The sequence below is a fragment of the Haliotis rubra genome, unplaced genomic scaffold (genome assembly GCF_003918875.1).
Source record: "Haliotis rubra isolate DU_JTF1 unplaced genomic scaffold, ASM391887v1 Scf372, whole genome shotgun sequence".
Lineage (NCBI taxonomy): Eukaryota > Metazoa > Mollusca > Gastropoda > Lepetellida > Haliotidae > Haliotis > Haliotis rubra.
Genome location: NW_025767049.1, coordinates 354,064 through 368,194, shown reverse-complemented (window position 1 = coordinate 368,194; position 14,131 = coordinate 354,064).

The following is a 14,131-nucleotide window of genomic DNA, read 5'->3' as shown; positions in this document are numbered from 1 at the left end:
GACTGGCTGTTCCGTTTCTGCGGTTTCACCCCAGACAGATAACAACTTTTGCGTTTTCAATGATGATAGTTTCTTAAACAACTTTTTTGGTGGAGTCCGGAAAATTTTCAAATATCAGAAAGCTGTTGGGTATTAGTAAATGATAAACATGTGTACTATTTATATTTATGTGGCAATTTTGTACAATGATAAAATTTGCAATTCATCGGTCCATTTCTGACTCAAACGGACTGTAAACGACGACAGTACTAAAGCTGAATTTTCCTTGACATTGACATCTTCAGAAAATGCACAAAGTTACTGGCATGGCCCAGCGGTTCATTAGTCGCATTGTGAGGAGACCCGTGGCCACCAGTGCAATAAAGGATAGTCCAAGACCTGGAAGACAGAGGCAGAACAATGGCCCGGATGACCAGTCTTAATTTCTTTGGGAAGACGCAACAGGGAACTTTCCACCAGTACCATTAGAAAGAAACTTCGGGCTGCTGGCTTGGGAGCACGCCGTCCTACCAGATGTTCACGGTCAAGCATGTCCTGCTTGACTGTATTGAATTTTTCATTACAAGGGATCGATATTTTACGGTTTCATCCCTCAAGGATCTTTTTAATGTACGTTCTCATTTAATTATTGAGTTTTTAAAAGAAATTGAATTAACTGATAATTTTTTAAATGTGTTGTAATTAGTCGGTGATTTTAATTTGGTAGAATGAATAAATAACTATGATTGTCAGTGGCTGTACCTTCAAAGGGGGGTTGAAGGAGCGTAAAATTAAACCTCCCCTTGAGAGGGTACGTAGGTCCCTTTTCATTCAAAGTATTTTTCTTTCTCTGAATTTTAATAGTAGCATATTTTTTCGTTTCACGTATGGCTATTTTGCTAAACAATCGCCACCACCTGAAGGTACGATGTAAATCCAGCTTGGGTCCATGCAGGTAGCAAAAGTAATGTAAGTCCCCATGGTTCCTAGTATGGTGATCTACCTTCAGTTGTTGGCGATCTATAGCCCGTTTTTTATACTGTATTGTCCTCTTTAATTGAACTATTTTAGCTTTTCCCGCCAGTTTTATTCACATCTGTGATTCTCTGGTATTTTTATTGTCCATAGTCGACAGGTTTTAATCTTCAAAACGTTTTCTCTCTATATTGTATAAATTGTTTTCGTCACGATATGGCTGAGATATTGCCGATGTGACGTTAAATATTAACTCATTCACTCACTCTAGCATGGCAACCTATAGCCCATTTTTATATTGTATTGTTCTAATTGATAATATCGTTTTATAATAGCATGCTAGTGTTTACTTTAATTTCTGTGATATACTAGTAGTTTTACTGTTTTTCGACAACAGACTTTTAATTTCTAATTGTATAATAACAATAATTGTTCTCGTCGCGATATGGCTGAAATATTGCCGATGTGACGATACATATTAGCTCACTCACTCACTCCTACCAGATGTCCCTTCCTCACAATTAGGCACAAGCAGGAACGTCTGGAGTGATGCTGGCTCACGAAAAATCATCGCAACGCGAGGACATGGCGTAGGGTTCATTGGACTGATGAAAGTCGCTTTCTCCTGCATGTTACGTCGTAACGAGACAGATGACCCGGAGAAGATCATTGTAGCTGAGCCCTTTGGTTGTGGCCCAGTCATAGTGTGGGGTTGTGTTACGACGTAAATTGTAACAAAAAGGTAAATTGTAATACTTGCAGCAAATTGTAATAACCCTTGACGTAAATTGTAATAAAAACGTAAATTGTAATAAACTTTGACGTAAATTGTAATAATGTTAGTTGTGGTAAATTGTAATAACAGTTTTAATAATTCCTGTGTTCGTTTTTCGTTGCATTTCATACATCATATAAGCTTGTCAGGGCGATAACTTGAGAAAGAAATGATGGATTTTGTTCAAATTTGGTATTGGCAAGATTTGCCGACACCAGTTGAATTAGTGACCTTGAGGTCATTTTAAAGATCACAGCGAAGATGTCACGGTTTTGCACATGCCAAGCTTGGTAGCCGAGAACTCAAGAAAGAATGAGTAGATTTTGATCCAAATTTACGTCAAGGTGATTCCGCCTACACTAGTTGATTGGGGAACTTGTGTTCATTTTAAGCTCACAGCGAACGTTATGTCTAACTTTTTAGTGCGAATACAAGAAAGAATTAATATTTTGCTTAAACGTAGTACCAACATGAGTCGAATTCAGCGACTTTTGGTGAATTTTCAAGGTCACAGCGAGTATTCTTGCGATATCTCCAAAACTAATGGATGGGATTTGTTTGCATTTTGTATCAAGGCATCCGATGACAGTTTCGGTAACGTTTAGATAATTTTCTTGGTCACGCATAGCTATGTTTGTGACAAACACCTTTTAATTACGGATTTTCAAAATTTTGTTAACAACTGGTGTTAATTCTACCAGCTGTAAAATTATTCGTGATACGTCATGAAAATACCACAGATTATTTGTGTATGTTTTTGAATATTAAAGTTAATTGTTTTTCATTATGGAGTTATTTTCAATGTTGACGCAAGGACACATTTGAAGAGGAATAGCTTTCAATAATTAAATGTTAATTCTAATGCATCTTGAAGTTCTTAAGCATATCCAAAAATAACAGGATATTGTTTGTTTACGCTTTGAAAAGTACGTTTATTATTCTTCATTTTGGAATTATTTTCAATGTTGACGCAAGGACAAATTTGAAGTTAATTTGATGTTTTGACATATGTGATTTATTATGATTTACGTTTCGATGATACATTCATATATTGCGTTGTCACGGTTTAACCGGGTTTGTATTATTTTCTCATTTTCAACAGAACAAAATGTTACTGGGGTTCCTCAAGGATCTGTCCTTGGGTAATTTGTGTTTCTTGTATATATCAATGATTTACCTGGAAATTTACAAAATATCACAAGAATTTTTGCCGATGACACATCAATCGGTGTTGCGGGAAAATGTGTAAAATCCATAGAAGCAACTCTCAACTATGATTTAGCCCAATTTAATAAATGGGCAGAAACGTGGTTAGTTAAGTTTAACCCTAAGACGACTAAGTTTATGCTTTTCAACCATGGACATTGGTCACAAGTGTCTGACTTGATCTTCAGTAATGAATAAACATAAACATCTTAGTGTCATCTTATCGGACAATTCAAAGTGGTCTCATCATGTAACTGCTGTACTAGAAAAGGCCACTAAAATAGTTTCCTCAAAAAGTACGTCCTACCAAGAAACATTCTATCAAGCATGTATGAAATGTATGCTAGACCTACCTTCAAATGGTGGTGGTGGGGTGGGTGGTGTGTTCTAACGGTTATATCTAACATACTTAGACATAGAGGGGTGGTGGTGGTTCTAACGTATATATCTCAAATACACGTAGATGGAGGAGGTCTAATGGGTATATCTAACATACAACAATAAAAACTATCATGTATTTATTACCCACATTTTCGAACCTTTTATCAGCCACTAAATGAGACACACTGTCGTCTTTCAGATAGATAGTTAGTTAATCAACTAACTACGTTTCAACGAACACCATAATTTTCTAATTTGTGCAATAAACCTTAATGCCAAGCCCTGTCAAAAGCTTTTTAAATGTCACAAAATACCATACAGTAAAGGCGGCGATTATCTGGACTGAGCATATATTATGATAAATGTCTATGAGTTGAGATGTAGTAGAATGACTAGCAGTAAAACCTGATTGGAATTTACTTAACATGCTATGTTCATGGAAATGGTTGTGCACATGTTTTACCATTATTCTTTCAAGAATGTTCCCAAATATAGATACATTAATAGGTATGTAATTAGTTGGGAGGGATGTATCTCCTTTTTTCAAAATAGGAGTAACATTACCCGTTTTCAACATTGTAGGAAATACAGTCACTCATAGATATATTATGCAACAAACAAAGATGTTCAGCTACATGTATAGAAGTACAAATTCGTTTTAACACTCTCATGTTAATGCCATCAGGTCCACTAGATTTGTTTGCTGGTAAGGTTTTAATCATATCAGATACCTCCTTTTCGGTTACAATGACATTTGTTATACTGTTAACACAGCAATGGCTAACAGGTGGCAAAGTCTTGCCGCCATTCATTTAATGTTTGAGTTTTATCCAAATCTGTAAAAACTGAAGGTATCCCAGAAAAATCAGTTACAAGAGCGGGAATGAGTCCCTATGAAGAGGTACCTTTCAACAAAAACTTAAAGATTATCCAGTAACCATGCCACCTGATTGAGTAGACTGAGGTGGTAAACAGTCATCAAAATTAGATTATTTACTTTATACCTTTGCTGTTTGTATTTAAATAGGTCAGAAGTCATGTCCAAAATTTCACATATGTGGGTAATGTGGTTTACGAGATAGTAGTCACCACAACACATTGGGGTATAATATTTCTTTCACATTTGCAGAAAATGGAAAACGATCTGCCTTTGGTATTTCTTGGATAATGGTATGCCCTCAGATAATATCATATAAAATGAAGTACTGGATGACTTCCCGTCATAATTAACATTCAAATATTTGGATTGCTTGATTTATATTTAGACGGGGACACCCCGATATTAATCTTTCAAAAACATTGTGTCCAGATATACAATATACTGAGAACTGACACTTGTGTGACCATTCAGTGTTTAGTTTGAACCCTCGGCATCATGTATGAATAAGAGAAACATTAGAATGAGTTATGTCCTTATGATTACGTCATATGAAAGGGTGGTGGTTAGTGTCTCTAAAACAAGCTCTTGAAGGTGGGGGTCATTTGAACAAGCGATTGTAGTTTCAAATTGCTTTTTTGTGCACTTTAATATCTAAGTTTGATTCTGGCGGACTTCTACCAATCTGAAACATACAAAATGTTTCTTGCATATTTTGTTTTCTGGAGATTGTGATGCATTTATTGCAGATTTTGCTTTAATGGGGAGTACCAAGATAAAAAGGCACACAAAATGGGGATCGTGAGGCTGGAACATAGCAAAACCGATTTGCTTGAGGCGAACAAATAATTTGCAGAAAAATAAAACATAAAAACAGCTGCATTTGTATCATATTCTAGGTGAGGCTGACAACAATTTTTGGAACGCCTCTCGAAGATATACCCGGTAGAACCGGCCCCGCCCCCTGGTCTACGTGTAGGATAAAACACGACTCCGAGGTTTTGGTTGTGAATGTAAAACCTCAGGTGAAGGAAATCCCGAGGGCGCGTTATTTTACGATCAGTCATAGCAAGACAAAGTTGTATCAGTCATAAATAATGGTCATTTCAAAACCTCATCAGGGTATGAGGTTTTACAACGACCATTGTAAAACTTCGTACCTCGTATGAGGTTTTACAATGGTCATTGTAAAACCTCTTGCGAGGTATAACAATGATCATTGTAAAACCTCCTGCAATCGTAAAACCTCTACCGAGGTTATTCTATAATGCGAAGCAACTGCAAGAACAATAGACAACATTTGCCTTAGGTTTATAAATGCATTTACATGTGTTGATAGAAGTGTTAAAATCCCCCCTCTGTATATGTATACATATCAAAACCTCAACAGATATTTGCAAAAAAACATTATACAGAGGACATTATATATCAGGACGAATATCATGTTTCGTCATTTAGGTAAGAGCATCCTTGATACTACGGTTGTTATATTTTCCATAAGTATTTATCAATCTGAACATCGCCCAATTCAATTGGTGTCTTCACATCCTCCCAACGCACCTGGGTTATACTTTTAAGGAAAAATTGTCAATCCTGTCATCGCGCTAACAATCTTTATATTGCCAAAACCCACAGATATTTGAGGTGACCTTGCAAATTCATTAAATTTAACTGGTGTCGGTGAATTTTGCCAATACACCTTGGTACCAAATTTGAACAAAATCCATCATTTCTTTCTCGATTTATCGCCCTAGCAAGCTTATATTATGTATGAAATGCAACGAAAAATGAACATAACTAAAATTATTACAATTTACGTCAATTTCTATTACAATTTACGTTTTTGTTACAATTTACGTCAAGGGTTATTACAATTTGCTGCAAGTATTACAATTTACGTTTTGATTACTAATTACGTAGTAACATGCAATTTGCTGCAAGTATTACAATTTACGTCGTGACAGGTTGCTTTTCATATGACTGCAGGTTCTCTCATTACAGTACCCGTCGTGCCACAATATGATATGCATCCCCTTGTCAGTCGTCAGATATTCATGGATAACAATACTAGGCCTCACCCTTCTCGAGCTACCATCGCCCATTTGCAGAACAGAGTTATCGAAACATTACCAAAAGCCCGCAAGGAGGCCCTGATATGAACCCCATCGAACATCTTTGAAAATATCTTGGACGCCAATAGAGCTGCTCCTGTTTGATATCTCCATTTATTGACGCATACATTGCAGGAGTAATGGCAGGTGTGAGTGAGTGAGTGAGTGAGTTTAGTTTTACGCCGCACTCAGCAATATTCCAGCTATATGGCGGCGGTCTGTAAATAATCGAGTCTGGACCAGACAATCCAGTGACCAACAACATGAACATCGATCCGTGCAATTGGGAACCGATGACATGAATCAACCAATCCAGCGAGCCTGACCACCCGATCCCGTTAGTCGCCTCTTACGACAAGCATGAGTTACAGAAGGCTCATTCTAACCCGGACCTTCACTGGTGGCAGGCGATTCTGATGATGAGAATTTAACTTTTGATTGCCATTATGAGGAGGTAACTGGCAGATATCCCTGCGAATGGTGGCCGATTGTTGTGGTGGTTCATACACCACAGCAAACAATATTTGAGAATGTGTGATAACGTATCCCAATTGCCTAGATTGATGTTCGTGATGATGATCACTGGATTGTCTGGTCCACACTCGATATTTACAGACCGCTGCCATATTGCTAGATTGTTGCTGAGTGCGGCGTTGAACAACAAACCAACCAGGTGAGCGTATACGACCTCATTAATGGCATCCTTAAAAAAACATGCGAAGGCTAATCAGTTGTTCACATGGAAAAACAGTGGGAAACTGCATCGTACATAATTAAATTGTCGTTACGCCCATAACGAAAGATAGAAACACTGTCGGCTCTACAGAAACACACAGATGGACAATTATCAGGCCAAGGACAATCATTGTTGGTGCAATTAGGGTCTAATTGCAAATCACTTACGGGATGTTGAAAATATCAATAAATTATCACCACGCTGGTGAATGCAAATACACTTATTAAACCGAGAATAATTTGTACAATTAGTAAGTTGTGGCAAAGACACAAGACTGACCGGTAGCGATGCTGCGCAGAAAACAAGCCCACTAATTTCTATAACAAGGGTAGAAAAATGGTACACGAGAAATGCGTGACAATAGTCAAGTTATTTTACTGTCCATTGTCGTCCAGACGGAGACTTTCCGAAAATACACGATGGCAAGTTATTGTCATACTTGACGCAGGGACTACCTGTCACAACATCGGTGCTAAAACCGGTGAAGTAAAGGATGGTCCTTGATGGTACTGTATCACCGAGGAACACCAATGACTGTGATGACCAAGTCTGTGATGAATAATTCGTCTGAAAAACGCAACGCATGACCTATGCAGAAGAATTGGGTCTGCGCTGGAGAGTGGGAGTCCGACGCTAGATAGCCATTACGAGGAACACTAGTTTCCAATAAATACCTGGTTTTCAAAACATATACAACAGCATGTATTGTTTTCGTACATATAGAAAGAGTAGATGTTGCTTGATTAATGCTCATGTGTATATATCAAACCACAAAACAGATGAAACGATTTTGCTGGTCTCTCTTTCAGGTGGGTAAGCCAGTGGAAGGGAAATTACTATCTGAAAAATATTCAAAGACTTCAGAATACTGCTATAACTGAAGCAAAGTTATGATTTTTGGCCAAATAACACGATCTATATTACCAATTCAAAACTAAATTCCGATTCAAAGAATAAATAAACCATTCAGCAAGCAGGTACAAAACTACAACAGAACAACAGAAATTATTACTAATTATTAAAAACTTACACAACAGTTGCAGACTGATCCTTTGAAACACACAAACCGAATATTAGTAGGCAAAGAATTCATGCAGTTGAAAATGCCGAAGAAGAAACAGAAATTACCTTCTTGCTTGACTCACCATCACCGACGTTTCGCATCGAACAATGAACATGGACCAAGTTGAATGAGCTCCGTCCATACACAAACCTGTCATTGTCAAACAAGAGACTATTTGTACAATAACCGCGCTGTGTTGCACCAAAGCGTGGTTTTACACATATCAGTCACTTGAATCAGACATCCGTTCATACAGCTGATTGTCCATTTTGAGCACGCAGGTGAATTTGTGCAATGATGAACGAACCCTGACACAAGACAGCACAGTTGGGCCTTGTCGTAATGTTACGGACACGGATACGTATTGCACGATCTGTTTCCAACCTGATCTGCATCACACCTTATCCGTGTTACCTCTATTAATGATCAACATTACATTTTTTTCTTCATGTGTTTCACTATTGATCTGTGTCACACCTGGTCTGCGTTACACCTGGTTTGCGTTACACCTGGTTTGCGTTATACCTGGTCTATGTTACATCTGATCTGCGTTACCCCTGATCTGCATTACACCTGATCTACGTTAACCTGTCCTGTGTTACACCTCATCTGTGTCACACCTGGTCTGTGTTATACTTGGTCTACGTTACACCTGATCTGCGTTACACCTGAACTGCGTTATACCTGATCTGTGTTACATTTGATCTCTGTTACACTTGGTCTGTGTTATACCTGATCTATGTTACACTTGATCTGTTACACCTGATCTGCCTTATACCTGATCTGTGTTACATCTGATCTGTGTTACACCAAATATGTGCTACACCTGTTCTGCATTAGACCTGAAATGTGTTACACCTGATCTGCGTTACACCTGATCTGCGTTACACCTGATCTGCACTACACCATATCTGCGTTACACGTGTTCTGTGTTACACCTGATTTGTGTTACACCTGATCTGTGTTACCTCAAGTTGGCGTTGACCGTGAAGATCCGGGTTGGAATTGAACATCAGTGGCCCATGCTTGTCATGTCAATTCGACGAAAATGATAAAAAAGCGTTTCTTTGTGTTTTGTTTGGCTCATCGGCTATTTCCAACGTGCGCGTTCTTATATCTTAATCCAATTTTGCAAATAAGATTCAATTTTGCAAATAAACAGTTAACAGTCTACATACAGTCACACCAGATAGTCTACCCGTCAAGGCCCGGGTTAGAATTGATCTTCTGAATCAGTAACCCATGCTTGTCGTAGGAAGCGGCTAACGGGGTCAGGTGGACAGGCTCGCTGACTTGGTTGACACATGTCATCACAGTTGCGTAGTTCGATGCTCATGCTGTTAATCACTGCATTGTCTGGTCCATACTCGATTAGTTACAGACCGCTAGCTGGAATATTGTTGAGTGCGGGGGTAAAACTAAACTCACTCACTCACTCCAGCTCGGGTTACTCCTTAAACAAGGTGCAGCAGAACCTAATACTGAAGTCTGTGGATATATACTCTGCAAAAAAAAGAAACGCACAGGTGATAATGAAATTTAAAATTAACTTTATTTTATTTCTATGCAAACAAAACCCGGTTACTTTAACCAAACATAATGTATACTTGTTCATATCCATTTCATGAAATATTGTTGTTTGATGATGGTTTTTGAAAATATCATGAAATTTTCACGTGTAAATGACACTTCGAACGATATGCACGTGAAAGTTGCTTCACCTATGCACCAGTGTGTAGGGTATATGAGGAAGGCAGTTTAACGTGTTCAATTCACTTTCAACGCCAGTTTACTGACGAATTCAACATGCCACGACTTAGCGAAGCTGACCGGAACATCGCCATCGGACGTCTTGAGGCTGGCGAATCTCAGTCATCAGTTGCAAGACACTTCAACGTGCATCACACAACAATTTCCCGTTTATGGAGGCGCTACAATCAACTGGGCTCGACCCGCGACCGACCTCGGAGTGGTAGACCACGGGTAACCAATGCTGCACAGGACCGCTACATCCGGGTGTTCCATTTACGTAACCGGGCCGTCCCAGCAACACAAACAGCAGAGAACGTCCCAGGTCTTCGCCGCGTCTCCGCCCAGACCATCAGAAATCGCCTCAGACAGCACGGGATACGCCCTCGACGACCTCACGTAGGATGCACACTACGACCTCATCATCGCCTGGCACGTGTTCGATGGTGCAGGAACGTCCAGAGATGGAATTGGAGACATTGGCAGCGAATTTGGTTCAGCGACGAATCTCGTTTCCAACTTCAAAGACACGATGGTAGGACGAGGGTCTATAGACGGAGAAACGAACGTTACGCCCGTAATTGTGTAGTTGAAGCGGACAGATTTGGAGGGGGAAGTGTGATGGTATGGGGGGGGCCATTTCTTACAACGGGAGAAGTGACTTGGTGCACGTCCGTGGTAACCTGACTGCAATTCGTTACAGGGATGAAATTCTGCAACGTCATCTTTTACCTGTCATCAACCCTCAACGTCACGTTTTCCAACAGGACAACGCCAGACCGCACGTGGCTCGCATCACGATGGACTACCTGACGAATCAGAACATCACAGTTCTTCCCTGGCCTTCAAAATCCCCCGATTTGAACCCAATAGAGCATTTGTGGGACCAGCTTGGGAAACGCGTTCGACGTCGTCAGCCTCAACCCCAAACGTTGCAACAACTGTCTCAAGCCTTGCAGGAGGAATGGAGGAGGATCCCCCAAGCACGGATTCAAAGACTGATCATGTCCATGGACAGGAGGTGCCAAGCTGTGTTGCAAGCTCGAGGTGGTCACAACAGGTACTGACCTCCACGCCATCTGTACGCCCGGTGCAATGGTTTCAGAGACAAATGATAGCTGCATGTTGTAAAGCTGACTCTTGACAACATCCATGTGAAATTTTACGTTCGTGCGATCATTAGTTAAAGTTTTATTTGGAAACAAAATAAAGTGTTTACATTCCTGAGTTTTCACCTGTGCGTTTCTTTTTTTGCAGAGTATACAATTCATTTAATTTCCGGGACCGCGGAAACTGATGCAGTAAACTCTTAACCTTAAGTGCCAACGTATATATACTAATACATGGACAATAATTCCATCAAAAATATGGAATCAAACATTTAGCAGCAATTTATGAAACATACATAACACTTTGTTTGCTTAGCTTATTGCGATACAACGTTTTGTTACCAAGATCCAGAACTCTTAAAATGTACATCTAAGCATTTATATGAAGAGACAATTTCGAGAACATGTTCACACAACTTTAATTAATCTCACACTTTTCCAAAACACATTAACTTTAATTTTATCAATATCAATTTTTAGTTACTACTTGTCACAATAATATGTTAACTTATTCATTATTTTTTGCAAACCATTCACCACACTATGAAACATAACAATATCGTCAGCAAACAGCAAGATGGATACATCAAGTAAATCAATGGCAATACAACGCTGGTTATCAGCAGCTAAGCAATATAATTTTTCAATGAATGAAAAAGGAAAACAAAAATGGCGATAACTGGCATCCTGGCCCGACACCAAACTTGCAATGAAAAAAAGACAGTATTGCAAGCTTGTAGACATTTGCCTTAACATTTTTGTACATATTTCGCAATAATGAAAAACGTTCTTCCCTCAACACTTCCAGTCCTTAGCTTGTAGAACATTACATTTCTAAACGCTGATTTTACATCTACAAATACACTACATAGCCAATTTTATGTAAAGATAAATATTTAGAAATGACATACGGTGTACCCTGGTTATAATGCCACCGTTTGTCCAGGAGAAAATATGGCATTATATCCAGGGTGGCATTATAACCAGGTAGGACGGTTAGAGGCCCTTTGCAATCAACAAGGTGGTTGAGCTGATGTCTCCAGTGATGAGCCTTAAATGAATGGATAAAGCCAGCAAATAGCTTAATATCCAGATTGGCATTATAACCAGGGTATTATAATGGTAGGGAATCCGTTCTGCCAAACACATGGCATTATATCAAGGGAGGCACTACAACCAGGGGCATTATAACCTAGCTAAGATACATAGCGTTCACTGACTGACATGAACGTCAGTGAACGCTATGTATCTTAGCTACTTAAATGATAACCTCCTTCCAACAGCCCGAACACAATATGAAGAAAATTTGGGAATTCGAAATAATGTTCCACGATGATAACTACGGAAGCCTAATGCTGCCACGTTTGTAGCACAAATACTTTTTCCTGCTACAATTCTTGTTGCTTCGATTATTTACTCGTTATTTCAATAATGTTCTCGTTACTTCGAGTTTTTTCTCGTTGCTTCGAGTATGTTCTCGTAACTTCATTTATTTTTTCGTTACTTCGATTAATTTCTCGTTGCTTCAAGTTTCTTTAAAAAACTTGAAATTTCGAGTATTTCCTCGTTGCTTCGAGTATTTTCTCGTTACTTCGAGTATTTTCTCGTTGCTTCGATTAATTTCTCGTTGCTTTGAATATTTTCTCGTTGCTTCAAGTTTCTGTCAAAAACTTGAAATTTCGAGTATTTACTCGTTACTTCAATTATATTTTCTTTGCTTCGATTAACTTCTCGTAAAGCTCGGGCCAAGACAAGTTGGGCCGGGCCACCGGGTACTACTAAAAATGGATTGCAGAATATTAAAACGAAACCTACACATTTGGGGAGAAACATTTCCTGCCATCACAAATGTATACTTTGATTGAAAATGTATGTTTAACAATGAAATAAAAAGAAAACTATGACTACATACTGAGAGTCACGTAGAAAAGACACCGTCTTGTTGTTATGTGTTTTCCTTGATATGTCTATGTGAGAAGGTTACTTACTTCTCTTAGCGTGTGACGCCCTGGGCAGGAAGGGACAGTGTTTTGACTTCATTTCTTTACTTAATTAAAATATTGAGGTTCCCTAATTAACCTTTATTACCTCATGCTGAATCAGCACAGGCCGTTTATGTTCATGCGAAGTGGATATTGGCTAATGTCAGCGGGTAAAGGTGACATGTTTAAATATAGGTTAAAGCTCTTACAGCTATGTTAATTTTCTAGAGTTCCTGCGTAGTGATTGAAGCAAACACGCTGCGTAAAGTGATGCCCTCTTTTCTATATCCTCAAAACAGTTGCTATATTATATGTGTTCGGTCTTGCCCGGGCTCCCAAAAGCACCTTAAACCTCACACATGTATCCAGCATTGTATTTATATCTATAGAATGGTATTGCATCTGCCTAAATATCCGTTTGTATTGTTACAAAATGCCACATGTAAAGATGATTGATCCGTTAAAATGAAGCCCATTTCACTCTCCATTCCCAACATAGAGTCAATCAAAAGTGGCTAGTCTCTGAAATACCCCCATTTCCCCTGCGAGATGTTGATTTGTTCTTAAAACCATATTTTCTTCTTTCCTGTCCCCGGGGCGGTGGGGTAGTCTAGTGGTTAAAGCGTTGGCTCGTCACGCCGAAGACCCGGGTTCGAATCCCCACATGGGTACAATGTGTGAAGCCCATTTCTGTTGTCCCCTGCCGTGATATTGCTGGAATATTGCTAAAAGCGGCGTAAAACCAAACTCAGTCAGTCAGTCTTTCCTGTCCCAACTGACAGCTGCTTTATCTGCCACCACTAAGCAGTCGGTGAAGGTAAGATACATGCAACACAGAAGATAGCAACATTCTCAAAATGTGTTGCATCAGTGACAAATGGTACACGTTGTGCAGTTTCCTATTTAGACTTGTACCATACGTGACGTAATCGTTCCTAGGTGAACAATTCCCTAGGATGTCCATATGGTGGGACAGGATACGCTTTTCGAGAACACATGTTATCTAGTGATTCATAAACATATGCTCTGTCATTATGTCCACCAATGGAGTGTCTTGTCTGGACACGATATTTACAGTCATATGGCAGGTATATTGCTGAAAGCGGCGTTAAACAACAAACAAAACCACACACTTGAAACAAACCAAAAAACAAAACACACACACACAAAAAAAGATCCAAAACAAAT